Consider the following 25,350-nt stretch of genomic DNA (forward strand, 5'->3'; position numbering starts at 1 on the left):
GATTTGAGCCCATGTCTGCAGTACCAGCTCCGAGAGTCACCGAACTCGAAAAATTTGTTTCTCTGTCCACTCGGATTAGCTAAGTACATTTTCCAGCATTCTCTGTTGCGTGTTTCAGATCTGCAGTATTTTGCATTTACACACACTGCTTCCCTGGTTCGAGAGACTCAATCTCACTGGAAGCGAAATGTTAATTCTGTGGGTTGTTTTCGCCAGCAATTCCCGTTTCTGAGACTTCCCTCTCCACTCCGAATTGCAGGAGTAATAGAGTGGGACTGCGCATGAGCGGCTGCGGTGTTGCTTCGTGAGCATGCGCAGCTCTCGGGTGGAAGGGTGCGAACTGCGCATGCACGGAGGAGCCGTGGGGTCCGCATTCGGGAGACGGTGGTGGGTAAGAAAGTAATCAATCAATAACTTAGTCATTTACAGTAAGGGCTACTTCGAGCCAAAACGGAATGAAAAGAAAAAAATAACACAGCCCCTCTGTGAACTCGTTCATAACGGGAAAATAAATGGCTGCTGGATTAGGGAGCGTGTGTAACTTCAGGGGATATGGAGACCGGGGTCAGGGAGCGTCTGTAACTTCAGGGGAAATGGTGGCCGGGGTCAGGGAGCGTGTGTAACTTCAGGGGAAATGGAGACCGGATTCAGGGAGCGTGTGTAACTTCAGGGGAAATGGAGACCGGGGTCAGGGAGCGTGTGTAACTTCAGGGGAAATGGAGACCGGGGTCAGGGAGCGTCTGTAACTTCAGGGGAAATGGAGACCGGGGTCAGGGAGCGTCTATAACTTCAGGGGAAATGGAGACCGGGGTCAGGGAGCGTGTGTAACTTCAGGGGAAATGGAGACCGGGGTCAGGGAACGTCTGTAACTTCAGGGGAAATGGAGACCGGGGTCAGGGAGCGTCTGTAACTTCAGGGGAAATGGAGACCGGGGTCAGGGAGCGTGTGTAACTTCAGGGGAAATGGAGACCGGGGTCAGGGAGCGTATGTAACTTCAGGGGAAATGGAGACCGGGGTCAGGGAGCGTGTGTAACTTCAGGGGAAATGGAGACCGGGGTCAGGGAGCGTGTGTAACTTCAGGGGAAATGGAGACCGGGGTCAGGGAGCGTGTGTAACTTCAGGGGAAATGGAGACCGGGGTCATGGAGCGTGTGTAACTTCAGGGGAAATGGAGACCGGGGTCAGGGAGCGTGTGTAACTTCAGGGGAAATGGAGACCGGGGTCAGGGAGCGTATGTAACTTCGGGGAAATAGAGACCGGGGTCAGGGAGCGTCTGTAACTTCAGGGGAAATGGAGTTCGGGGTCAGGGAGCGTCTATAACTTCAGGGGAAGTGGAGACCGGGGTCAGGGAGCGTCTGTAACTTCAGAGGAAATGGAGACCGGGGTCAGGGAGCGGGTGTAACTTCAGGGGAAATGGAGACCGGGGTCAGGGAACGTGTGTAACTTCAGCGGAAATGGAGGCCGGGATCAGGGAGCGTGTGTAACTTCAGGGGAAATGGAGACCGGGGTCAGGGAGCATCTGTAACTTTGGGGAAATGGAGTCGGGGTCAGGGAGCACGTGTAACTTCGGGGAAATGGAGACCGGGGTCAGGGAGCGTGTGTAACTTCAGGGGAAATGGAGACCGGGGTCAGGGAGCGCCTGTAACTTCGGGGAAATGGAGACCGGGGTCAGGGAGCGTGTGTAACTTCAGGGGAAATGGAGACCGGGGTCAGGGAGCGCCTGTAACTTCGGGGAAATGGAGACCGGGGTCAGGGAGCGTGTGTAACTTCAGGGGAAATGGAGACCGGGGTCAGGGAGCGTCTGTAACTTCGGGGAAATGGAGACCGGGGTCAGGGAGCGTGTGTAACTTCAGGGGAAATGGAGGCCGGGGTCAGGGAGCGTCTGGAACTTCAGGGGAAATGGAGACCGGGGTCAGGGAGCGTCTATAACTTCAGGGGAAATGGAGACCGGGGTCAGGGAGCGTCTGTAACTTCAGGGAAATGGAGACCGGGGTCAGGGAGCGTGTCTAACTTCAGGGGTAATGGAGACCGAGGTCAGGTAGCGTCTATAACTTCAGGGGAAATGGAGACCGGGGTCAGGGAGTGTGTGTAACTTCAGGGGAAATGGAGACCGGGGTCGGGGAGCATCTGTAACTTCGGGGAAATGGAGTCCGGGGTCAGGGAGCGTGTGTAACTTCGGGGAAATGGAGACCGGGGTCAGGGAGCATGTGTAACTTCAGTGGAAATGGAGACCGGGGTCAGGGAGCGTCTGTAACTTCGGGGAAATGGAGACCGGGGTCAGGGAGCGTGTGTAACTTCAGGGGAAATCGAGGCCGGGGTCAGGGAGCGTCTGGAACTTCAGGGGAAATGGAGACCGGGGTCAGGGAGCGTGTGTAACTTCAGGGGAAATGGAGACCGGGGTCAGGGAGCATCTGGAACTTCGGGGAAATGGAGTCCGGGGTCAGGAAGCGTGTGTAACTTCAGGGGAAATGGAGACCGGGGTCAGGGAGCGTCTGTAACTTCGGGGAAATAGAGACCGGGGTCAGGGAGCGTCTGTAACTTCAGGGGAAATGGAGTTCGGGGTCAGGGAGCGTCTATAACTTCAGGGGAAATGGAGACCGAGGTCAGGTAGCGTCTATAACTTCAGGGGAAATGGAGACCGGGGTCAGGGAGTGTGTGTAACTTCAGGGGAAATGGAGACCGGGGTCGGGGAGCATCTGTAACTTCGGGGAAATGGAGTCCGGGGTCAGGGAGCGTGTGTAACTTCGGGGAAATGGAGACCGGGGTCAGGGAGCGTGTGTAACTTCAGGGGAAATGGAGACCGGGGTCAGGGAGCATCTGTAACTTCAGGGGAAATGGAGACCGGGGTCAGGGAGCATCTGTAACTTCAGGGGAAATGGAGACCGGGGTCAGGGAGCGTGTGTAACTTCAGGGGAAATGGAGACCGGGGTCAGGGAGCGTCTGTAACTTCGGGGAAATAGAGACCGGGGTCAGGGAGCGTCTGTAACTTCAGGGGAAATGGAGTTCGGGGTCAGGGAGCGTCTATAACTTCAGGGGAAATGGAGACCGGGGTCAGGGAGCGTCTGTAACTTCAGAGGAAATGGAGACCGGGGTCAGGGAGCTTGTGTAACTTCAGGGGAAATGGAGACCGGGGTCAGGGAGCATCTGTAACTTCAGGGGAAATGGAGACCGGGGTCAGGGAGCATCTGTAACTTCAGGGGAAATGGAGACCGGGGTCAGGGAGCATCTGTAACTTCAGGGGAAATGGAGACCGGGGTCAGGGAGCATCTGTAACTTCAGGGGAAATGGAGACCGGGGTCAGGGAGCATCTGTAACTTCAGGGGAAATGGAGACCGGGGTCAGGGAGCGTGTGTAACTTCAGGGGAAATGGAGACCGGGGTCAGGGAGCATCTGTAACTTCAGGGGAAATGGAGACTGGGGTCAGGGAGCGTGTGTAACATCAGGGGAAACGGAGACCGGGGTCAGGGAGCGTCTGTCATTTCAGGGGAAACGGAGACCGGGGTCAGGGAGCGTCTGTAACTTCGGGGAAATGGAGACCGGGGTCAGGGAGCGTCTGTAACTTCGAGGAAATGGAGACCGGGATCATGGAGCGTGTGTAACTTCAGGGGAAATGGAGACCAGGGTCAGGGAGCGTCTGTAACTTCGGGGAAATGGAGTCCGGGGTCAGGGAGCGGGTGTAACTTCAGGGGAAATGGAGACCGGGGTCAGGGAGCGTCTGTCATTTCAGGGGAAACGGAGACCGGGGTCAGGGAGCGTCTGTAACTTCGGGGAAATGGAGACCGAGGTCAGGTAGCGTCTATAACTTCAGGGGAAATGGAGACCGGGGTCAGGGAGTGTGTGTAACTTCAGGGGAAGTGGAGACCGGGGTCGGGGAGCATCTGTAACTTCGGGGAAATGGAGTCCGGGGTCAGGGAGCGTGTGTAACTTCGGGGAAATGGAGACCGGGGTCAGGGAGCGTGTGTAACTTCAGGGGAAATGGAGACCGGGGTCAGGGAGCGCCTGTAACTTCGGGGAAATGGAGACTGGGGTCAGGGAGCATGTATAACTTCAGGGGAAATGGAGACCGGGGTCAGGGAGCGTGTGTAACTTCAGGGGAAATGGAGACCTGGGTCAGGGAGCGTGTGTAACGTGAGGTGAAATGGAGGCTGGAGTTGGGGAGTGGCTGTAATTTCAGGGGAAATAGAGGCTGCAGTCAGGGAGCGTCTGTTCCTTCGAGAGAAATGGAGCCTGGGTTCCGGGAGCATCTATAACTTCAGGGGAAAGGGAGACTGCGGTCAGGGAGTGTCTGTAATTTCAAGTGAAATGGAGGCTTGGGGTCAGGGAGCACGTATAATGTCTGGGGAAATGAAGCCTGGGGTCAGGGATCATCTGTAATTTGAGGGGAAATGGAGGCTGGGGTCAGAGAGCTTCTGTAAGATCAGGGGAAACTGAGCCTGCAATCAAGGAATGTATGTAACTTCAGGGGACTGGGTTCAGGGAGCATCTGTAACATCAAGGAAAATTGAGCCTGGTGTTAGGGCCCCTCCGTAATGTCAGGGAGTGTCTATAGCACGAGTGGAAATGGAGGCTCAGGTCAAGGAGTGACTGTAATTTGAAGGAATATGGAGACTAGGGTCAGGGAGCATCTGTAACTCCAGGAGAAATGGACGCTGGGTTCAAGTAGCGTCTGTTCCTTTAGGAGAAATGGAGACTGTGGTCAGGGAGCCTCTATTACTTCAGGGAAAATGGACCCTTGGGTGAGGGTGCATCTCTAACTTCAGGGAAAATGAAGACCGGGGTCAGGGTGCGTCGGTAACTTCAGTAAAAATGTATCTCGGTAAGGGAGCATGTGAAACATCAGAGGAAATTGAGGCTTTGGTCATGAAGTGTCTGTAACTTCAGGACTTGAAATGCAGCGTGGGGTCAGGGAGTGTCTTTAACTTCAGGGGAAATGGAGCCTGGTGTCAGGGAGCGTCTGTAACTGCAGGGAAAATGGATGTTGGGGTCAGGGAGCGTCTTTTACATGAGGGGAAATGGCTGTTGAGGTCAGGGAGTGTCTGTAACGTCAGGGGAAATGATGACGTGTCAGGGAGCATCTGTTCCTGCAGCAGAAATTGAGACAGTATTCAGGGAGCATCTGTAACTACAGGGGAAATTGAGAATGGAGTCAGGGAACGCCGGTGACTTCAGGGGAAATGGAGCCTGGTGTCAGGACTGTTTGTAATGTGTGGGGAAAAATAGACCTTGGGTCAGGGAGCATCTGTAACTTCAGGGGAAGTGGAGACTGGGATGAGGCAGCATCTGTAACTTGAGGGGAATTAACCTTCGGTCAGGAAGTATGTGTAACTTCAAGGAAATAGGGCCTGTCTGTATGGTTGGAAAATTGTGCATGGTGTCAGGGTGTGTCTGTAACTTGAAGGAAAATAGAGATGAGATCAGGGAGCGTCTGTAACTTCTGTGGGAATGGAGGCTGGGGTCCGGGAAAATCTGTTCCTTCAAGAGAAATGAAGCCTAGGGTCAGGGAACACCTGCAAATTCAGGGAAAATGGCACATCTGTAACTTGAGGGGAAATGGGGGCTGGGTCAGGGAGTGTCTATAACCTCAGGAGAAATGGAGGCCGTGGTCAGGGAGCATCTGTAACGTGAGTGGAAATGGAGACTGGGGTCAGGGAACATCTGTAACATCAGGGGAAATGAGTCCTGTGGTCAGGGAGTGTCTGTCACAACAGGGGAAATGGAGGCTGGGTTCAGGGAGTGTTTCACTACAAGGGAGAGGGAGACTCTGGTCAGGGGAAATATAGTGAGTGAAAGCAAGATAAGAAAAAGTATGGTGACAGGCAGAACGATCAGGCTTAGCCATTCACTGACTGAAGCTGAACAGGTGACTCTGACAGGGTCTCCTGGTGTTCCTCTGGGAGCTTGGCCCTCTTTAGCACTGTGTGTGTCCATGCAGCCTCCCCTTGACCTTGACTGCAGTGCAGGTGACCAGCAGGACGAGGAACGGGCCTTTCCACCTAGGCTCCAATTTGCCCCAGTCCTAATTCTTAGGCTTGGCGCTTCTGTGAATGTAAACTTTGAAGAGTTTTTGTTAACTGATGCAGATATTTCCCACTTGTCCACCATTGTTGTGGCAACAGTGTCATGTGTTGGGATGATTTTGATTCATGTACTAAACACACCTACTATTAGAACATAGAACATAGAAGAATACAGCGCAGTACAGGCCTTCGGCCCTCGATGTTGCGCCGATCCAAGCCCACCTAACCTACACTAGCCCATTATCCTCCATATGCCTATCCAATGCCCGCTTAAATGCCCATAATGAGGGAGTGTCCACCACTGCTACTGGCAGAGCATTCCATGAACTCATGACTCGCTGAGTAAAGAACCTACCCCTAACGTCTGTCCTATACCTACCCCCCCTTAATTTAAAGCTATGCCCCCTTGTCATAGCTGACTCCATACGTGGAAAAAGATTCTCACTGTCGACCCTATCTAAACCCCTAATCATCTTGTACACCTCTATCAAGTCACCCCTAAACCTTCTTTTCTACAATAAAAACAACCCCAAGTGCCTCAGCCTTTCCTCATACGATCTTTCTACCATACCAGGCAACATCCTGGTAAACCTCCTCTGCACCCGTTCTAGTGCCTTCACATCCTTCCTATAGTATGGCGACCAAAACTGCACACAATACTCCAGATGTGGCCGCACCAGAGTCTTATACAATTGTCTGATAATATTGTCTTATTATCAGACAATATTCAGAACAATGTATTCAACGTAATTCTATTAAAGCAAGATATAGACAAGTAAAAATCCCATCAGGCAATGAAGTGGTTCAACAAACGCAGGAAATCTCTTTTACAGTATTTGTCTTTTTTTCTGAAATCAGACATGCTTCAGCTGTTTTCTCAGCTGCTGTCTGAAAATCTGGGTGCTACCAAATTTGTAATGGAGTATTGACTATTCTCTCACTGGCACAAGGGTGTACAGTAATGCATATAATCAACTAAAATAAGCAAAAAAGGAACACAACCTTGTCCAGCAGGGGTCACCCACATTTTGGCTTGAGTATCGAGGGGATTTCCTATTTGAGGCCATACTTTGTACTCTTCAGCAGGGGCTTTCTCTGTGATCTCTGTACCTTACCCAGGTCTGGCATACACATCCTTATATTGTCTCTTTTGCTAGGGAGTCAGTGGGACCAGAAGTTTGGGGTAAAAGGTTGCTTGCTTGGCAGCAGCATCTATCTGCTCATTCCTTTGGAGACTGTATCAGATGTCTCAGCGTGAGCCGGACATCTTGATAACTGCCAGGTTTATTGGACAAAACAGCATAACTAATAGGTTGTCCCATGGAAGTTAAATCCTCCATGTTACCACAAGGCTCTGTAATCTTGGGTCACACCAAAAGCACCATGAGGGTCGGGGTATATTGGCTGATTTTCCATTTGCTAGGATGCAAGCATGTTGATCCTTGAATTAGATGCAAAGTAATGCTAAGGACACGCCTCTCTCCAGTGCCCATATTTCCCCAGTTAAAGCAAGGGCCCGCCATTTGTCTCTGGAGGATTTCGCTGTCTTGTTCCCAGTACCTTAGGTGTAAAAGTGGGGCCTGCCTGTCCCCACTTCCATGGTCCCCTCAGGAAAGGGTTGCTCAGTAATGCTTGCTGGGCGAGCATCTGAGATAGGTTCTGCCCCCAGTGGGTTGCCACATGGGGTTGTGAGGTCGCTGGACATATCCAGTCTTTACCTATAGCTTGCACTGTGGTTCAGTCCAGTTCGATCCAGTAGACAACCACCTCATCATGTGACTGGGAATTCTTGGACTAGTTCATATTGTTTGTCCAGATCATTTCAGCGACATCAGAAAGAATACATTGCAAAAGCATTGTGTTAAATAAAGGTGAGGGTCAGCATCTCGATTATTTTCATTTGTGGGCTGTATACCACTTCCGTCAGACAGATGGCCACTTATTTTAGTCCTATAACGCAAGCCATTTGTATTCACGTCACTCCCAGAATTTTGCTGCCTTTACATTTGTATTGTTCTTTGGACAAAATAAGCAAATTGGGCCTGTTTCTCCTTATGGTCATGGGCTTCTGTCATGAACAGTACTCTCATTTCAGATTGCCCCTGGTTTACAATGTCTCAGGCTGCTCACTCCCATCATGTCGGCTTGCAGCTGGTTACAAAATACTGGACTCCTCACCTTCAGAATAAGGGAAGGTTTATAATCAGGGGGTGTGCTGGGGACTATCAGAAGATGTTACAGGTTCAGAGAGTATCCTGGAATAAAATCCCGATTTCCTCCTCTCAAATAAGGTCAGTATGCCAGACATAGGCTTGGGATTCTGAGTAGAATGTAAGTTCTTTTATTTTACAGTGTTGTTGATTTAACTTTTTCTTTATATTTCTCAGTCTTAGTGGCCTTACCCTGTTTCTCCTGTTCCCTTTATTTTTCGTCTACATTCACACTCAGCTTTTAACTTCTCTCAGCTTTTGAGAGTTCTATCTGCTGTACATACCTCTATCCCCCGATCACATGTATAATTCCTCCAACTGACCAGTAAGGTATCTTTCCATTTCCTGTTGGATTGATCCTTCCATTCTTTAAGTCATAATAAATCAATGCAGCAATGCTTCAAATTAACTATGAGGCAATGACACAGATCCCTGACCACGTGTTGTGGTGTAAAACCAATCAATCCTGCAAATTAATTCTGATTTTGTGATTTGGGGCTAATACAATTGGTTATAAAAAATATTCACTGTTAACACGATTATCTATAATTGAGAGATGGAAACGCAACAAGTGACCAGGGCATTTTAAAAATAATCAATATAAACTGAAAATTCATTGATTCAAAATTCAATTATAAAATGTAAAATGTACACAGTTTCCGACTCTGAAATCCATTATAATTACCTGGTTGTAGTCCCTTAATTTAAATCCCAGATTAGGTTCTTAAGCAGTTCAGATCAGTTATTGCTCATTTACGATGTTGTAGGCTGTGAAATGACTACAGCTGCATTAATGCACAAATCTGCTAATGCACAAATAATGGCCTAAGTCCACCATGCAGATATTAACAATACTATCTTATGTGATTTTTCACGATGTAATGTTGAACTGAAATTTCAATTCTCAGTGAGGAAGGGAAATTGATATAGAATAAAGCTCTGACTGGGACTCCATAATTGCCAATGCGATGCAGCAGTCTTAAGTGGAAACAAACAAGTCCAAAGCAAAGAAAAACAAATTAATTTGGCTTGTATCATTTCCTGAAAACAATATTGTTGGTTTAGGATCCTTTCAGTTTTGCAACATTTAACTAAATTATATAAAGTTCGTGTAATTCCTCCACACAATGAACAAATGTTAAAGTCTGAGGTGATTTTCCTCAATGTTAGGTTTAGATTATTATTTTTAAAAATTGAGCAGACTCTTGCTAAGGCCAGGATTTACACTGCTACTGCTTTTCCTTCCTTTAGTCAATCTTTGGTTAGTCCAATGAGGTGACAGGGGTGAAATTGATCTTTGGCAGTAGCATCAAATTACGGGGGAATTTGAGAGCAGGTTTATGCTGGTGTCAAATTATAATGTCGTGTTCCTCTATATTAAACTGATTCAAATTTAAGTAAGAATCGCTTTCATGTAGGCATAAAATGTGACTAGTTAGGAATTGACAGGAGGGTTGTCATGGTCTGCAAGAAGAACTGGTGGGTTAATATTTCATGAATATTACCTTTTCTTAACAAAACTTGCATTTCATAATCCCTGATGATTCCTTAAATCCCTTAAAATAAATCGTTTTTTTAGTTCCCAAACACACACACACACACTCTCTCTCTCTCTGAGGACCCTGTTGAGTACTCACACTAGTATCTTGTGGCTGAGTAGGCAGAATTGTATCAGCATTTCTAACAGCATTTTTTTTTTCTCTTCTGGGCAGCATTCCTCTCTTTGGATGCAACAAAAGCAACAGCTGCCCTCTATATTTCATCTCTCAAACAATATCGGCAAGTGACCTGGCAGAACCAAGGTATCCCCAATCTTCCTCTGGATTCAAACATATTTCCTGTGGCGGTTATGTGTTTTCCTCGTGACAGCAGACACTAGCTGCCCTGCATAGCGAATCAAGATTTACTTGTCCCTTTCTGCAGGGTGTTTGGAACTCACCGATCCCATCAAAATATCACCGGTCCGTTGCGCGAGTCTGTAAACTGGAAAAGAAAATCCACACAAAGACTAACGGGTGTGGGTGCAGCTGCCAATAACTCAAGGTCACCTTAATTTAGAAATTGTTCTTGCCGATTCCCTTCTTTCCTCAGCGTCTTTCTGTAGATCAGTCTGTCAGCTCAGCTGACTGTCTCTGGGAGTGTGTGCAACTCCAGGGAAATAGAGCCTGGGGTTCCCGAGCATCTGTAACTTCAAGGAAAACGAGGCCTGGGTTAGGGAGTGTGTGTAATCTCAGGGGAAATGGAGCCTGGGGTCAGGGAGCATCTGTAACTTCGGGAAAATCAAGCCTGGGGTTAGGCAGTATCTGTAACTTCAGGGGAAATAGAGGCTGGGGTCAGGGAGTGTCAGAACTTAAGGGAAATGGAGCCTAGTGTCAGGGACAGTTGTAACGTCAGGGAAAATGGAGCCTTGGGTCAGAGAGTTTCTATAACGTGAGGGGAAATGGAGATTGGGGTCAGAAAGTGTCTGTAACATCACAGGAAATGGTGGCTGGGGTCAGGGAGCATCTGTAATTTCTAGGGAAATGGAGACTGTGGTCAGGGCACGCCTGTGACTTCTGGGTTTGAAATAAAGCCTGGGGTTAGGGAGTGTCTGAGCCTTCAGGGGAATTGGAGCCTGTGGTTATGGAGGTGTGTAACTTCAGGGAAAGTGGGAGTGGGGTCAGGGAGCATCTGTTGCTTCAGGGGAAATGGAGCCTGGGGTCACGGAGCATCTGTAATGTGAGGGGAAATGGAGGCTGGGGTCAGGGCACATCTGTACCGTGAGGGGAAATGGAACCTGAGGTTAGGGCACATCTGTAATGTTAGGGGAAATGGAAGTTGGAGTCAGGGAGCATCAGTTGCTTCGGGCAAATGGAGCCTGGGGTCAGGGAGCATCTGTAGCTTCAGTGGAAATGGAGACTGTGGTCAGGGCATGTCTGTGACTTCTGGGTTTGAACTGAAGCCTGGGGTTAGGGAGCGTCATTGACTTCAGGGGAAAAAGAGCCTGTGGTCATGCAGTGCCTGTAACTTCAGGGAAAGTGGGAGTGGTGTCAGGGAGTGCCTGTAACTTCCAGGGAAATGGAGTCTGGAGTCAGGGAGTGTCTGTAACTTTAGGTGAATTGGGGATTTTGGTCAGGGAGCATCTGTGACGTCAGGGTTTTAAACAGAGCCTGCGGTCAGGGAGCGTCTTTAATGGCAGGGGAAAGGGAGGCTGGGTTCAGAGAGCGTCTCACTACAGACACGATGGAGACTGTGGTCAGGAAGCATCTGTAATGTCGTTGGAAATGGTGGCTGGGTTCCGGGAGCATCTATAACGTCAGGGGAAATGGTGGCTGAGGTCAGAGGGTGTTTGTAAGTTTAGGGGAAATGGGGACTTGTGTCGGGGAGCACTTGTACCTTCAGGGGGAATGGTGCCTAGTTTCAGGGAGCGTCTGTTCCATCAGGAGAAATACAGACTGCGGTCAAGGACCATCTGTACCTTCCGGGCAAATGGAGACTGGGGTCAAGGAGCATCTGTAACGTTTGGGGAAAAGGAGACTTGGGTCAAGAAGTGTCTGCAACTTCAGGGGAAATTGAGGGTTGGTTCAGGGACTGTGTAACTGCAGGAGTTGAATTGGAGACTGGATGGCCTGTAAATTGAGAGGAAATGGAAACTGGGATCAGACGCATGTGTAACTTCTGGAGAAATGGAGGCTAGAGTCTGGGAGCATGTGTTAGTGCAATTCTTGAAACGGAGACTGGGGTCAGGGAGCATCTAACCTCGGGATACGGAGGCTGTGGTCAGCGTGTGTCTATAACTTCAGGAGAATTGGAGCGTGGGGTTAGGCAGCGTGTGACTTCAGGGAAACAGCCTGTGGTCAAGGAACGTCTGTAATGACAGGTGAAATGGAGGCTGCGTTCAGGGAGCGTCTGTATCCTCGGGAAATAGAAACTGGCATCAGACAGCATCTGTAACTTCAGAAGAAGTGGAAACTGGGGCAGGCAGCGTGTGTAACCTCGGGAACTGGAGGCTGGGGTCAAGGTCCTACTGTAACTTCAGGTGAAACGGAGGATGGGGTAGTGAACATCAGTAACTTCTGGGGAAATGGAGACTGCAGTCAGAGAGCATCTGTTCCTTAAGTAGAAATGGAGTCTGGGGTCAGGGAATGTCTGTAACATCAGGGAAAACAGAGGCTGGGGTCAGGGAGCATCTGTAACGTGAAGGGAAATGGAGCCTGGGGTCAGGGGGCATCTGTAACGTTAGGGGAAATTGAGGCTGGGATCAGGCAGCATCTGTGACTTGAAGGAAAATGGTAGCTGGGATCTGTAACTTCAGGGGGGATAAAGTAGTGGTATCAGTGAACATCTGTAACTTCAGGGGAAATTGAGGCTGTGGTCCAGCAGCATCTGAAACCTCTGGGTTTGAAATAGAGCCTGCGGTTATGTTGCATCTGTGACTTCAGGGGAAATGGAGACTCTGGTCATGGAGCGTGTGTAACTTCAGGGAACTGGAGACTCGGGTCAGGGAGCGTCTGTGATGTCAGGGTTTTAAACAGAGCCTGTAGTCTGGGAGCATCTGTAATGACGGGGAAACGGAGGTTGGGTTCATGGAGCGTCTGTAACTACAGGGGAGATGGAGACTGCGGTCAAGGAGAATCTGTAATGTCAGGGGAAATAGTGGCTGGGGTCAGAGAACGTCTGTAATGTGAGTGGAACTGGTAGCTGGAGTCAGAGAGCATCTATTACTTGAGGGAAAATTGAGCCTGTCCTCATCGAACGCCCATAACGTGAGGGGAAATGGAGGCTGGAGTCAGGGAGCATCTCTAACCTCAGGGGAAATGGAGGCTGTGGTCAAGGAGCATCTGTAACTTCAGGGGAAACGGAGGCAGGGGTCGGGAAACATCTGTAACGTCAGGATAAATAGAGACTCTGGTCAGGGAGCTTCTGTACCTTCAGGGGAAATGGAGCCAGTTTCAGGGAACGTCTGTTCCTTCAGGAGAAATACAGACTGCGGTCAAGGAGCATCTGTACCTTCCTGGCAAATGTAGACTGGTGTCAGGGAGCATCTGTAACTACAGGGGAAATGGAGACCTAGGTCAGAGAGCGCCTGTTCCTTCAGAGAAAATGGAGCCTGGCATCGGGGAGGATCTGTAATTTCAGGGGAAGTGGAAACTGGGGCCAGGGAGCATTTGCGACTTCAGGCGCAATGGAGACTGTGATCAGGGAGCATCTGTGACTTAGGGTTTGAAATGGAGCCTGGGGTTAGGGAGCGTGTGTAACTTAAGGCAAACAGAGCCTGTGGTCAGGGAGTGTCTATAATACAAGGGAAATGGAGACTGTGGTCCAGGAGCATTTGTAAAATCAGGGAAAATGGGGCCTGACGTCAGAGAGCATCAGTACCAAGGCACAATGAAAAGTCTTGTGTTGCGAACAATACAGGCAGATCACATGTTTAAGTCGCATAGGTAAGTAAATAATATGTAAATAGTGGCAGAAACAAAAAACACAGGTACAGGCGAATGTTAGGAGTTTGAGAGTCCATTCAGAGTTCTAACAACAGGCGAGTAGAAACTGTTATGAAACCGGCTGATACGTGTGTTCAGGCTCCTGTATCCTCTCCCCGATGGTAGACGTTGTAGAAAACCATTGCCAGGGTGGGATGAATCTTTGAGAATGCTGGCAGCCTTTCCTTGACAGCGGTCCTGGTGGATGGATGCTATAGATGGGAGGTTGGCCTTTGTGATTATCCGGGCTAAGTTCACCACTCTCTGTAACCGTCTCCGATCTTGAATGGTACAGTTGCCATACCAGGCAGCGGTACATCCAAACTGAATGCTCTCGATGGTGCACTTATAAAAATTGGCGAGGGTATTTGCCGTCATGCCAAATTTCCTCAGCTGCCTGAGGGAAGAAGAGACGTTGTTGGGCCTTTGTAACCAATGCGTCCACATGAAGAGTCCAAGAAAGTTTGTTGTGGATGACTGCTCCCAAGAGCTTGACACTCTCCACTCATTCCACTGCTGTGTTGTTAATGTGTAGGAGGGCATGAGTAACATCCTGCTGAAAGTCAATAATTGGTTCCTTGGTTTTGCTGCATTGAGAGCTAGGTTATTCTCAGTGCACCATTTTTTCAGGTCTTCCACCTGCCATCTGTGGTCTGTTTCGTTGCCATCTGAGATTCGACTGACGATAATGGTGCCATCAGTGAACTTGTAAATGGCATTAGTGTGGTATCAGGCAACGCAGTCATGGGTATACAGTGAGTGCAGTAGGGTGCTGAGTATGCACCCCTGTGGTGGGGGTGGGGGGGTGGAGCTCCAGTGTTGAGTGTTACTCATTGGGGGAGGTTAATATGGAGACTGGTGTCAGGGTGCATCTGTAACTTCAGGGGAAATGGGGACTGGGTTCAGGAGCATCTGTAATTAGTTTTTGAATGGAGACTGGGGTCAGGGAGTATCGAACCTCAATGGAAACGGGCATCTGGCAGTATCTGCAACTGAAGAAGAAATAAAAACTCTGGTCAGGGTGCATGTGTAACCTCGGGGAATGGAGGCTGTGGTCAGGGACCATCTATGACTTCAGGGGAAATGGAGGCTGGGGTCAGGGAGCATCTGTACCTTTTGGAAAAAAGTGGACTTGGGTCACCGAGCATCTGTTCCTCCAGGGAAAATGGTGACTTTGGTCAGGGGGCTTCTGTACCTTCTTGGGAAATGGAGCCTGATTTCAGGGAGTGTCTGTTCCTTCAGGAGAAATACAGACTGCGGTCAAGGAGCATCTGTACCTTCCGTGCACATGGAGACTGGTATCAGGGAGCGCTTGTACATTCAGGGCAAATGGAGACTGGTGTCAGGGAGTATCTGTACCTACAGGGGAAATGGAGACCTGGGTCGGAGACTGTCTGTTCCTTCAGGAGTCTGGCATTGGGAAGGATCTGTAACTTCAGGGGAAATGGAAACTGGGGTTGGGGAGCATTTGCGACTTAGGGTTTGAAATGTAGCCTGGGTTAGGGAGTGGCTGTAACTTCAGGGAAAGTGGGAATGTGGTCAGGGAGCATGCGTAATATCAGGAGAAATGGACACTTTGGTCAGGGAGCAACTGTAACTCCAGTGGAAATAAAGACTTGGTCAGGGAGCATCTGCAACTTTAGGGGAGAAAGGGAGTGGGGTCAGGGAGCATCTGTAACTTAAGGAGAAGTGGAGCCTGGGGTGAGGGAACGTCTGTAATACGATGGGGAATGGAGGCTGGGGTCAGGGAGCAGATGTACCTTCAGGAAAAAAGGAGACTGCAGTTAAGGAGCATTTGTAACTTCAGGGCAAATGGAGTCCGGAGTCAGGGAGCCTCTGTAACTGCAGGGGAAATAGAGACTGGGGCCCGGGAGTGCCTGTTTCTTCAGGAGAAATGGAGCCTGGCATCAGGGGAAATGGAAACTGGGATGAGGGAGCATCTGCAACTTCAGGGAAGTGGAGCCTGGGGTAGAGATGCATCTGTGATTTTACGATTTCAATTGGATCCTGGGTGAGGGAGCATCTCTAACTTCTGGGGAAATGGAGCCTGTGGTCAGGGAGCGTGTGTAACTTAAGGGAAAGTGGAAGTGGGGTCATGAGCGTTTGTCAGTTAAGGGGAAATGGAGTCTGCGCTCAGGGAACGTCTGTGACATGAGGTAAAATGGAACCTGGGGTCAGGGAGCGTCAGTAATACAAGGGAAATGGAGACTGTAGTCAAGGAGCATTTGTAAAATCAGGGAAAATGGGGCCTGACATCAGAGAGCGTCTGTAACTGAATTGAATTTATTGTCACGTGTACTAAGGCTCTGAAAAGCTTTGTGTTGCGAACAATACAGGCACATCACATAGTTAAGTAGCATAGAGAAGTAAATAATAGGTAAACAGTGGCAAAAACAAAAACACAGGTACAGGCGAATGTTAAGAGTTTGAGAGTCCATTCAGTATTCTAACAGGAGGGTAGAAACTTGTGAAACTGGTGCGTGTTCAGGCTTCTGTATCCTCTCCCCGATGGTAGACATTGTAGAAAACCATTGCCCAGGGTGGAATGGACCTTTGAGAATGCTGGCAGCCTTTCCTTGACAGTGGGCCTGGTAGATTGATTCTATAAATGGGCGGTTGACCTTTGTGATTGTCCAGGCTGATTTCACCACTCTCTGCTACTGTCTCCGATCTTGAATGGTACAGTTGCCATAACAGGCAGTGATTAATCCAGACAAAATGCTCTCGATGGCACACCTATAAAAGTTGGCGAGGGTATTCGCCGTCATGCCAAATTTCCTCAGCTGTCTGAGGGAAGAAGAGACGTTGTTGGGTCTTTATAACCAGTGCGTCCACATGAATGGTCCAAGAACGTTTGTTGTGGATGACCGCTCCCAGGAGCTTGACGCTGTCTACTCGTAAATGTGTAGGAGGGCATGAGTAACATCCTGCCAAAAGACAATAATGGTTCTTGGTTTTGCCGGCATTCAGAGCTAGGTTATTCTCAGTGCACCATTTTTCCATCTGCCATCTGTAGTCTGTTTTGTTGCCATCTGAGATTCGACTGACTTTGGTATCATCAGCGAACATGTAAATGGCATTAGTCTGGTATTTGGCAATGCAGTCATGGGTACACAGTGAGTACAGTAGGGGGCTGAGTACACACCCCTGGGGGGGCTCCAATGTGAGTGTTACTCATTGTGGGGGTTGGGGGGGTGGGGGGGGCGGTGAATATGGAGGCTGGCGTCTGGGTGGGTCTGTAACTTCAGGGCAAATGGAGACTGGGGTCAAGGAGCGCTTGTACGTTCAGGGCAAAAGGAGACTGCAGTCATGGAGCGTCTGTAAATATAGGGGAAATGGAGACCTGGATCAGAGAGTGTCTGTTCCTTCAGGGGAAATGGAGCTTGGCGTCGAGGAGGATCTGTAACTTCAGGAGAAATGGAGACTGTGGTCAGGGAGCTTCTGTGACTTAGGGTTTGGAATGGAGCCTGGAGTTAGGGAGTGAGTGTAACTTCACGGGAAAGTGGGAGTGTATGTAACTTCAGGGGCATTGGGGAACATCTGTACGTTCAGGGGAAATGGAGGCTGGGTTCAGGGTGCATCTGTAACTACAGGGGAAATGATGCCTGGGGTCAGGGATCATCTGTAACATTAGGGGAAATGGTGGCTGGGGTCCGGGAATGTCTGGTCCTTCAGGGGAAATGGACTCTGACATCGGGGAGCAGCTGTACCTTCGGGGTAGATGGAGACTGCGGTCAGTGAGAATCTGTAACTTCAGGGGAAATGGACACTGTGGTCAGGGAGTGTTTTAATTCCAGTGGGAACAAAGACTTGGTCAGGGAGCATCTGCAACTTTAGGGGAGAAAGGGAGTGGGGTCAAGGAGCATCTGTTCCTTCTGGAGAAATGGAGCATGGGGTCAGGAAATGTTTGTAACTTCAGGGGAAATGGAAATTAGGGTTAGATAGTCCCTGTAACTTCAGGACAAGTGGAACATGGCGTGAGGGAGTATCTGTAATACGATGGGGAATGGAGGCTGGGGTCAGGGAGCAGATGTACCTTCAGGAAAAAAGGAGACTGCAGTTAAGGAGCATTTGTAACTTCAGGGCAAATGGAGTCCGGAGTCAGGGAGCCTCTGTAACTGCAGGGGAAATAGAGACTGGGGCCCGGGGGTGCCTGTTACTTCAGGAGAAATGGAGCCTGGCTTCAGGGGAAATGGAAACTGGGATGAGGGAGCATCTGCAACTTCAGGGGAAGTGGAGCCTGGGGTAAAGGTGCATCTGTGATTTTACGATTTCAATTGGATCCTGGGTGAGGGAGCATCTCTAACCTCTGGGGAAATGGAGCCTGTGGTCAGGGAGCATGTGTAACTAAAGGGAAAGTGGGAGTGGGGTCAGGGAGCGTTTGTCAGTTAAGGAGAAATGGAGTCTGCGCTCAGGGAACGTCTGTGAAATCAGGTAAAATGGAACCTGGGGTCAGTGAGCGTCAGTAATACAAGGGAAATGGATACTGTGGTCAAGGAGCATTTGTAAAGTCAGGAAAAAATGGCGCCTGGCGTCAGAGAGCGTCTGTAACTGAATTGAATTTGTCACGTGTATCAAAGCATAGTGAAAAACTTTGTCTTCCGAGCAATACAGGCAGACCACATAGTTAAGTAGCATAGATAAGTAAATAATAGGGAACAGTGGTAAAAACAAAAACACAGGTACAGGCGAATGTTAAGAGTTTGTGAATCTCTTCAGTATCCCAAGAACCGGACGGTAGAAACTGTTATGAAACCGGCTGGTGCATGTGTTCAGGCTTCTGTACCTTCTCTCCGATAGCAGAGGTTAGAGAAAACCATTGCCAGGGTGGGATGGGTCTTTGAGAATGCTGGCAGCCTCTCCTTGACAGCGGGCCTAGTAGATGGATGTTATAGTTGGGAAGTTGGTCTTTGTGATTTTTCGGGCCAAGTTCACCACTGTCTGAAACCATCTCTGATCTTGAATGGTACGGTTGCTATATCAGGCAGTGATACATGCAGAAAGAATGCTCTCGATGGCACACCAATAAAAGTTGGCAAGGATATTCGCCATCTTGCCAAATTTCCTCAGCTGCCTGAGGAAGAAGAGACATTGTTGGGCCTTTGTAATCAGTTCGTCCACATGAGTCCAAGAAAGTTTGTTGTGGGTGACCGCTCCCAGGAGCTTGACACTCTCCACTCGTTCCACCGCTGTGTTGTTAATGTGTAGGAGGGCATGAGTAACATCCTGCTGAAAGTCAATAATTGGTTCCTTGGTTTTGCTGCATTGAGAGCTAGGTTATTCTCAGTGCACCATTTTTTCAGGTCTTCCACCTGCCATCTGTGGTCTGTTTTCTCGCCATCTGAGATTCAACTGATGATAATGGTACCATCAGTGAACTTGTAAATGGCATTAGTGTGGTATTTGGCAACGCAGTCATGGGTATACAGTGAGTATAGTAGGGGGCAGAGTATGCACCCCTGGGGGGGGCTCCAGTGTTGAGTGTTAGTCAATGGGGGGAAATAAGGAGGCTGGCGTCAGGTGCGTCTGTAACTTCAGGGAATTGGAGACTTGGTTCAGGGAGCATCTATAACTGCAGTTTTGAATGGAGGCTGAGGTCAGGGAGCATCTGTAACCTCAGTGGAAATGGAAACGGGCATCTGGCAGCATCTATAATTTAAGAAGAAATGGAAATTGGGATCAGGGTGTGCGTGTAACCTCAGTGGAAATAGAGGCTGGGGTCAGGAAGTGACTGTATCTGCAGAGGAAATGGAGATTGGGGTCAGCGAGCATCTGTAATTTCAGGGGAGATAGAGACTGTAGTCAGCGAGCGTCTGTGATATTAAGATTTGAAATGGAGCCTGGGGTCAGGGAATGTCTGTAATTACAGTGGAAATGGAGGCTTGGTTCAGGGAGCATCTGTAACAGCAGGTTTTGAAATGATGACTGGGATCAGGGAACATGTGTAACATCAGTGGAAATGGAGGCTGGGGTCAGGGAGCGACTGGAACTTCAGGAGAAATGGAGACGGAGGTCAGGGAGTATCTGTAATTTCACAGGAAATGGAGACCGGGGTCGGAGAGCTTCTGTAACATGAGGGCAAGTGAAGACTGGGGTAATGGAGCATGTATGACTTCAGGGGAAATGGAGGCTTGGGTCAGGGAGCGACTGGAACTTCAGGGGAAATGGAGGCTGAGGTCAGCAAACATCTGTTCTTCTAGGGGAAATGCAGACTGCGATCAGGGAGCAAGTGATCCTTCAGGGCATATGGAGACTAGGATCAGGGAGTGCCTGTAACTTTAGGGCAAATGGAGACTGGGGTCAGGGAGTGTCTGTAACTACAGAGAATTGGTGCCTGAGGGGCATCTGTCATTTCGGGGAGAACAGAGCCTGTTTTGAATTAGAACATAGAACATAGAAGAATACAGCGCAGTACAGGCCCTTTGGCCCTCGATGTTGCGCCGATCCAAGCCCACCTAACCTATACTAACCCACTATCCTCCATATACCTATCCAATGCCCGCTTAAATGCCCATAAAGAGGGAGAGTCCACCACTGCTACTGGCAGGGCATTCCATGAACTTACGACTCGCTGAGTGAAGAACCTACCCCTAACTTCAGTCCTATATCTACCCCCCCTTAATTTAAAGCTATTTTCCCTTGTAATACCCGACTCCATACGCGGGAAAAGGTTCACACTGTCAACCCTATCTAACCCCCTAATCATCTTGTACACCTCAATCAATTCACCCCTAAACCTTCTTTTCTCTAATGAAAACAGCCCCAAGTGTCTCAGTCTTTCCTCATACGATCTTCCTTCCATACCAGGCAACATCCTGGTAAACCTCCTCTGCACCCGTTCCAGTGCCTCCACATCCTTCCTATAGTATGGCGACCAAAACTGCACACAATATTCCAGATGCGGCCGCACCAGAGTCTTATACAACTGCATCATGACCTCAGGACTCCGGAACTCAATTCCTCTACCAATAAAAGCCAGTACGCCATATGCCTTCCTCACCGCACTATTTACCTGGGTGGCAACTTTCAGAGATCTGTGTACATGGACACCAAGATCCCTCTGCTCATCCACACTACCAAGTATCCGACCATTAGCCCAGTACCCCATCTTTTTGTTATTCTTCCCAAAGTGAATCACTTCACACTTAGCTACATTGAATTCCATTTGCCACCTTTCTGCCCAGCTCTGCAGCTTCTCTATATCCTGCTGTAACCTGCCACATCCTTCCTCACTGTCAACAACTCCTCCGACTTTCGTATCATCCGCAAACTTGCTCACCCAACCTTCTAACCCCTCTTCCAGGTCATTTATAAAAATGACAAACAGCAATGGTCCCAAAACAGATCCTTGCGGAACACCGCTAGTGACGGCACTCCATGAAGAAACTTTGTCATCAACTACTACCCTCTGTCTTCTTCCATCCAGCCAATTCCTAATCCAAACCTCCAACTCACCCTCAATGCCTTTTCTGCAGTAGCCTACCATGGGGAACCTTATCAAACGCCTTACTAAAATCCATATATACCACATCTACCGCTTTCCCCTCATCAACCTCCTTCGTCACCTTTTCAAAGAATTCAATAAGGTTTGTGAGGCACGACCTGCCCTTCACAAAACCATGCTGACTATCCTTGATCACATTATTCCTATCCAGATGTGCATAAATCCTATCCCTTACAATTCTCTCTAAGACTTTGCCCACAACAGAAGTGAGACTCACCGGCCTATAGTTACTAGGGTTATCCCTACTCCCCTTTTTGAACAAGGGAACCACATTTGCTATCCTCCAGTCTTCTGGCACTACTCCTGTAGACAAAGAGGACATAAAAATCAAGGCCAATGGCTCTGCAATCTCCTCCCTTGCTTCCCAGAGAATCCTAGGATAAATGCCATCAGGCCCAGGGGACTTATCTATTTTCACCTTTTCCAGGATTTCCAACACCTCTTCTCTACATACCTCAAAGCCATCCATTCTACTTATTTGTGACTCAGTATTCACATCGATGACAATGCCCTGTTCCTGAGTAAATACTGAAGAAAAGTATTCATTCAGTGTCTCCCCAATCTCTTCCGCCTCCACACGCAACTTCCCACTACTATCCTTGACTGGACCTATTCCTACCCTAGTCATTCTTTTATTCCTAACATACCTATAGAAAGCCTTAGGGTTTTCCCTAATCCTACCGACTAAGGACCTTTCATGTCTTAGCTCTCTCTTAGAGCTCTTAGCTCTCTCTTCAGGTCCTTCCTGGCTACCCTATAACTCTCAATCGCCCCAATTGAACCTTCATGTCTCATCTTGAGATAGGCCGCCCTCTTCCATTTAACAAGGGATTCCAATTTCTTATTAAACCACGGCTCCCTCGCACGACCCTTTCCTCCCTGCCTGACAGGTACATAATTATCAAGGACACTCAATAGTTGCTCCTTGAACAAGCTCCACATATCATTTACACTCTTGCCTTGGAGTCTACTTTTCCAAGCCACACATCCTAAGTCATGCCTCACCGCATCATAATTTCCCTGCCCCCAGCTATAACTCTTGCCCTGTAGTACACACTTATCCCTCGCCATCACGAGAGTAAAAATCACCGAATTATGGTCACTATCCCCAAAGTGCTCACCTACCTCTAATTCTAACACCTGGCCTGGTTCGTTACCCAGAACCAAATCCAGTATGGCCTCACCTCTTGTTGGCCTGTCTACATATTGTGTCAGGAAACTCTCCTGCACACATTGAACAAACACTGACCCATCTAACGAACTTGAGCTATAGCTTTCCCAATCAATATCAGGAAAGTTAAAGTCCCCCATAACAACCACCCTATTACTGTCACTCATCTCCTGAATCACCTTCCCTATCCTTTCTTCAATGATTCTAGGACTATTAGGAGGCCTGTAAAAGACTCCTAACAGGGTGACCTCACCTTTCCTATTCCTAACCTCAGCCCAAACTACCTCAGATGGCAAGTCCTCATCCATCGTCCTTTCCACCACTGTAATACTATCTTTGACAAGCAATGCCACACCTCCCCCTCTTTTACCCCCACCTCTGACCCTACTAAAACATTTAAATCCTGGAACCTGCAACAGCCAATCCTGTCCCTGTTCTAGCCATGTCTCCGTAATAGCCACAACATCGAAGTCCCAGGTACCAACCCACGCTGCAAGTTCACCTACCTTATTTCGGATACTTCTTGCATTGAAGTATACACACTTCAAGCCACTTTCCTGTTTATAGGCACCCTCCTTTGAAATTGATGCCATGTTCCTAACCTCCCTACACTCCAGGCCCTGCACCCTGAAGCTACAATCTGGTTCCCATGCCCCTGCAGACAGTTTTGAGACAGCTTCTGTTACAACAGGGGAATTGAAGACTGGGACCAAGGAATGTATGTAATTTTAGGGTTTGAAATTGAGAATGTTGTCAGGGAGCATCTGTAACTCAAAGGGAAATGGAGTCTGGTGTCAGGGAGTGTCTGTAACTTCAGGGGAAATTGAGGGTTGGTTCAGGGACTGTCTGTAAATGGAGGAATTGAATTGGAGACTGGGCCCATGGAGTGCCTGTAACTTGAGGGGAAATGGAAACTGGGATTGGGAGCATGTGTAACCTCTGAAATGGAGGCAAGAGTCTGGGAGCATGTGTAACTGCAATTCTTGAAATGGAGACTGGGGTCAGGGAGCATCTGTAACCTTGAAAAACACAGGCTGGGGTCAGTGTGTGTCTATAACTTCAGGGGAATTGGAGCGTGGGGTTAGGTAGCATGTGTGACTTCAGGGATACAGAGCCTGTGGTCAGGAAACATCTGTAACGACAGGTGAAATGGAGGCTGTGTTCAGGGAGTCTGTAACCTCGGGAAATAGAAACTGGCATCAGACAGCGTCTGTAACTTCAGAAGAAGTGGAAACTGGGGTAAGGCAGCGTGTGTAACCTCAGGGGAACTGGAGTCTGGGTGCAACTGTAACATAAGGTGAAGTGGAGGCTGGGGTTGGGAACATCAGTAGCTTCTGGGGAAATGGAGACTGCGGTCAGGAAGCATTTAACTTTAGCAGAAGTGGACACTGGTGTCAGGGTGTGTCTGTGACTTCAAGGGAATGGAGGCTTTGGTCAGGGATCAACCGTAACTTCCGGGGAAATGCAGACTGCAGTCAGGGAGCATCTGATCCTTCAGTGCTAATGGAGAGTAGGGTCAGGGAACATCTGTTCCTTTGGGAGAAATGGAACCTAGCGTCAGGGAGTGTCTGTAATTTCAGAGAAAATAGACATTGGGGTCAGGGGCCATCTGTAACTTCAGGGGAAATGGAGACTGGGTCAGGGAGCATTTGCAACTTCAGGGAAGTGGAGACTGGGGTCAGGGAGCATCTGTTTCTTCTGTAGAAATGGAGCCTGTGGTCAGCAAGTGTCTGTAACATCAGGGGAAATGGAAACTGGGGTCAGGGAGCATCGGTAAGTCAATGGGAAATGGAGACGAGGATCAGTGAGCGTCAGTAACTTCAGGGGAAATGGAAGCTTGGGTCAGGAAGCCTCTAACTTCAAGGGAAACTGGGAGTGGGGTCACGGAGCATCTGGAACTCCAGGGGAAATGATGACTATGGTCAAGGAATGTCTGTGACTTCAGGGTTTGAAAAGGAACCTGGGGTTAGGGAGCGTCTGTGACTTTATGGTTTGAAACGGAGGCTGGGGTCATGGAGCATGTGTAACATCAGGGAAAGTGAGATTGGGGTCAGGGAGAGTCAGTAATATCCATGGAAATGGAGCCTGGGGTCAAGAGTGTCTGTAAACTTCATGGAAATGAAGCCTATGTAACTACAGGGTAAATGGAGACGTGGGTCAGGGAGCATCTGTAACTTCAGAGGAAATGGAAATTGGGGTCAGGGAGTGTCTAACTTCAGGGTGAATGGAGCTGGGGGGTCAGGGAGCGTCCCTAACTGCAGTTTTTGAAATGGAGACTGCGGTCAGGGAGCGCCTGTAATCTCAGTGGAAATAGAAATTGGCATCAGACATTGTCTAACTTCAGAAGAAATGGAAACTGGGGTCAGGAAGCATCTTTAGCTTCGAGGGATATGGAGGCCAAGGTCAGGAAGCATGTGTAACTTTAGTTGAGGTGGAGACTGGGGTCAGTGTGTGTCTGTAATTTCAGGAAAATGGAGACTGGGGTCAGCAAGGGTCTGTACCTTCAGGGGAAATGGAGCCTGTGGTCAAGGAGCATCTGCATTTTCAGGGGAATGGGGTAAGGGAGCATCTGTAACTATAGGGGAAATGGGGATTGAGTTCAGGCAGAGTCTATAACTTTAGGGGAAATGGAGTCTCTGGTCAGGGAACGTCTGTATCTCAGGAGAAATGGACCCTGGGGTCAGGCAGCTTATGTAACTTCAGGGGAAACGAGGAGTGGGGTCAGGGAGCACCTGTAACTTCAGGGTCTGAAATGGACACTTGGTTCATGGAGCGTCTCTAACTGCAGTTTCTGAAATGGAGACTGGGATCAGGGAGCTTCTGTAACCCCAGTGGAAATAGAAATTGGCATCAGACAATGTTTGTCACTTCAGAAAAAATGGAAACTGGGGTCAGGGAGCGCCTGTAACTTGAGGGGAAATGGAAACTGGGATAGGGAGCATGTGTAACTTGGTGAAATGAAGGGTGGTGTCTGGGAATTCCTTCAT

General features: G+C 48.9%; 1 long non-coding RNA gene across 2 annotated transcripts in view; it reads left to right on the forward strand.

Annotated features, from left to right (window-relative positions):
- The first annotated feature begins 233 nt into the window (after positions 1–233).
- The window catches only part of LOC122552144 (uncharacterized), a 41,937-nt gene continuing 16,820 nt past the window's right edge, over positions 234–25,350 (forward strand). Inside the window, exons 1-2 of one of the 2 annotated variants that reach the window (XR_015755365.1) lie at positions 234–391; positions 9,939–10,028. This is a non-coding gene — a long non-coding RNA (uncharacterized LOC122552144). The remainder of the gene's footprint in view (positions 392–9,938; positions 10,029–25,350) is intronic. The other variant, XR_015755366.1, reaches the window with a different exon arrangement.

Source organism: Chiloscyllium plagiosum, unplaced genomic scaffold (assembly GCF_037043375.1).
Source record: "Chiloscyllium plagiosum isolate Xiang-an unplaced genomic scaffold, Cpla_swu_hap1 HiC_scaffold_50, whole genome shotgun sequence".
NCBI classification, from domain to species: domain Eukaryota; kingdom Metazoa; phylum Chordata; class Chondrichthyes; order Orectolobiformes; family Hemiscylliidae; genus Chiloscyllium; species Chiloscyllium plagiosum.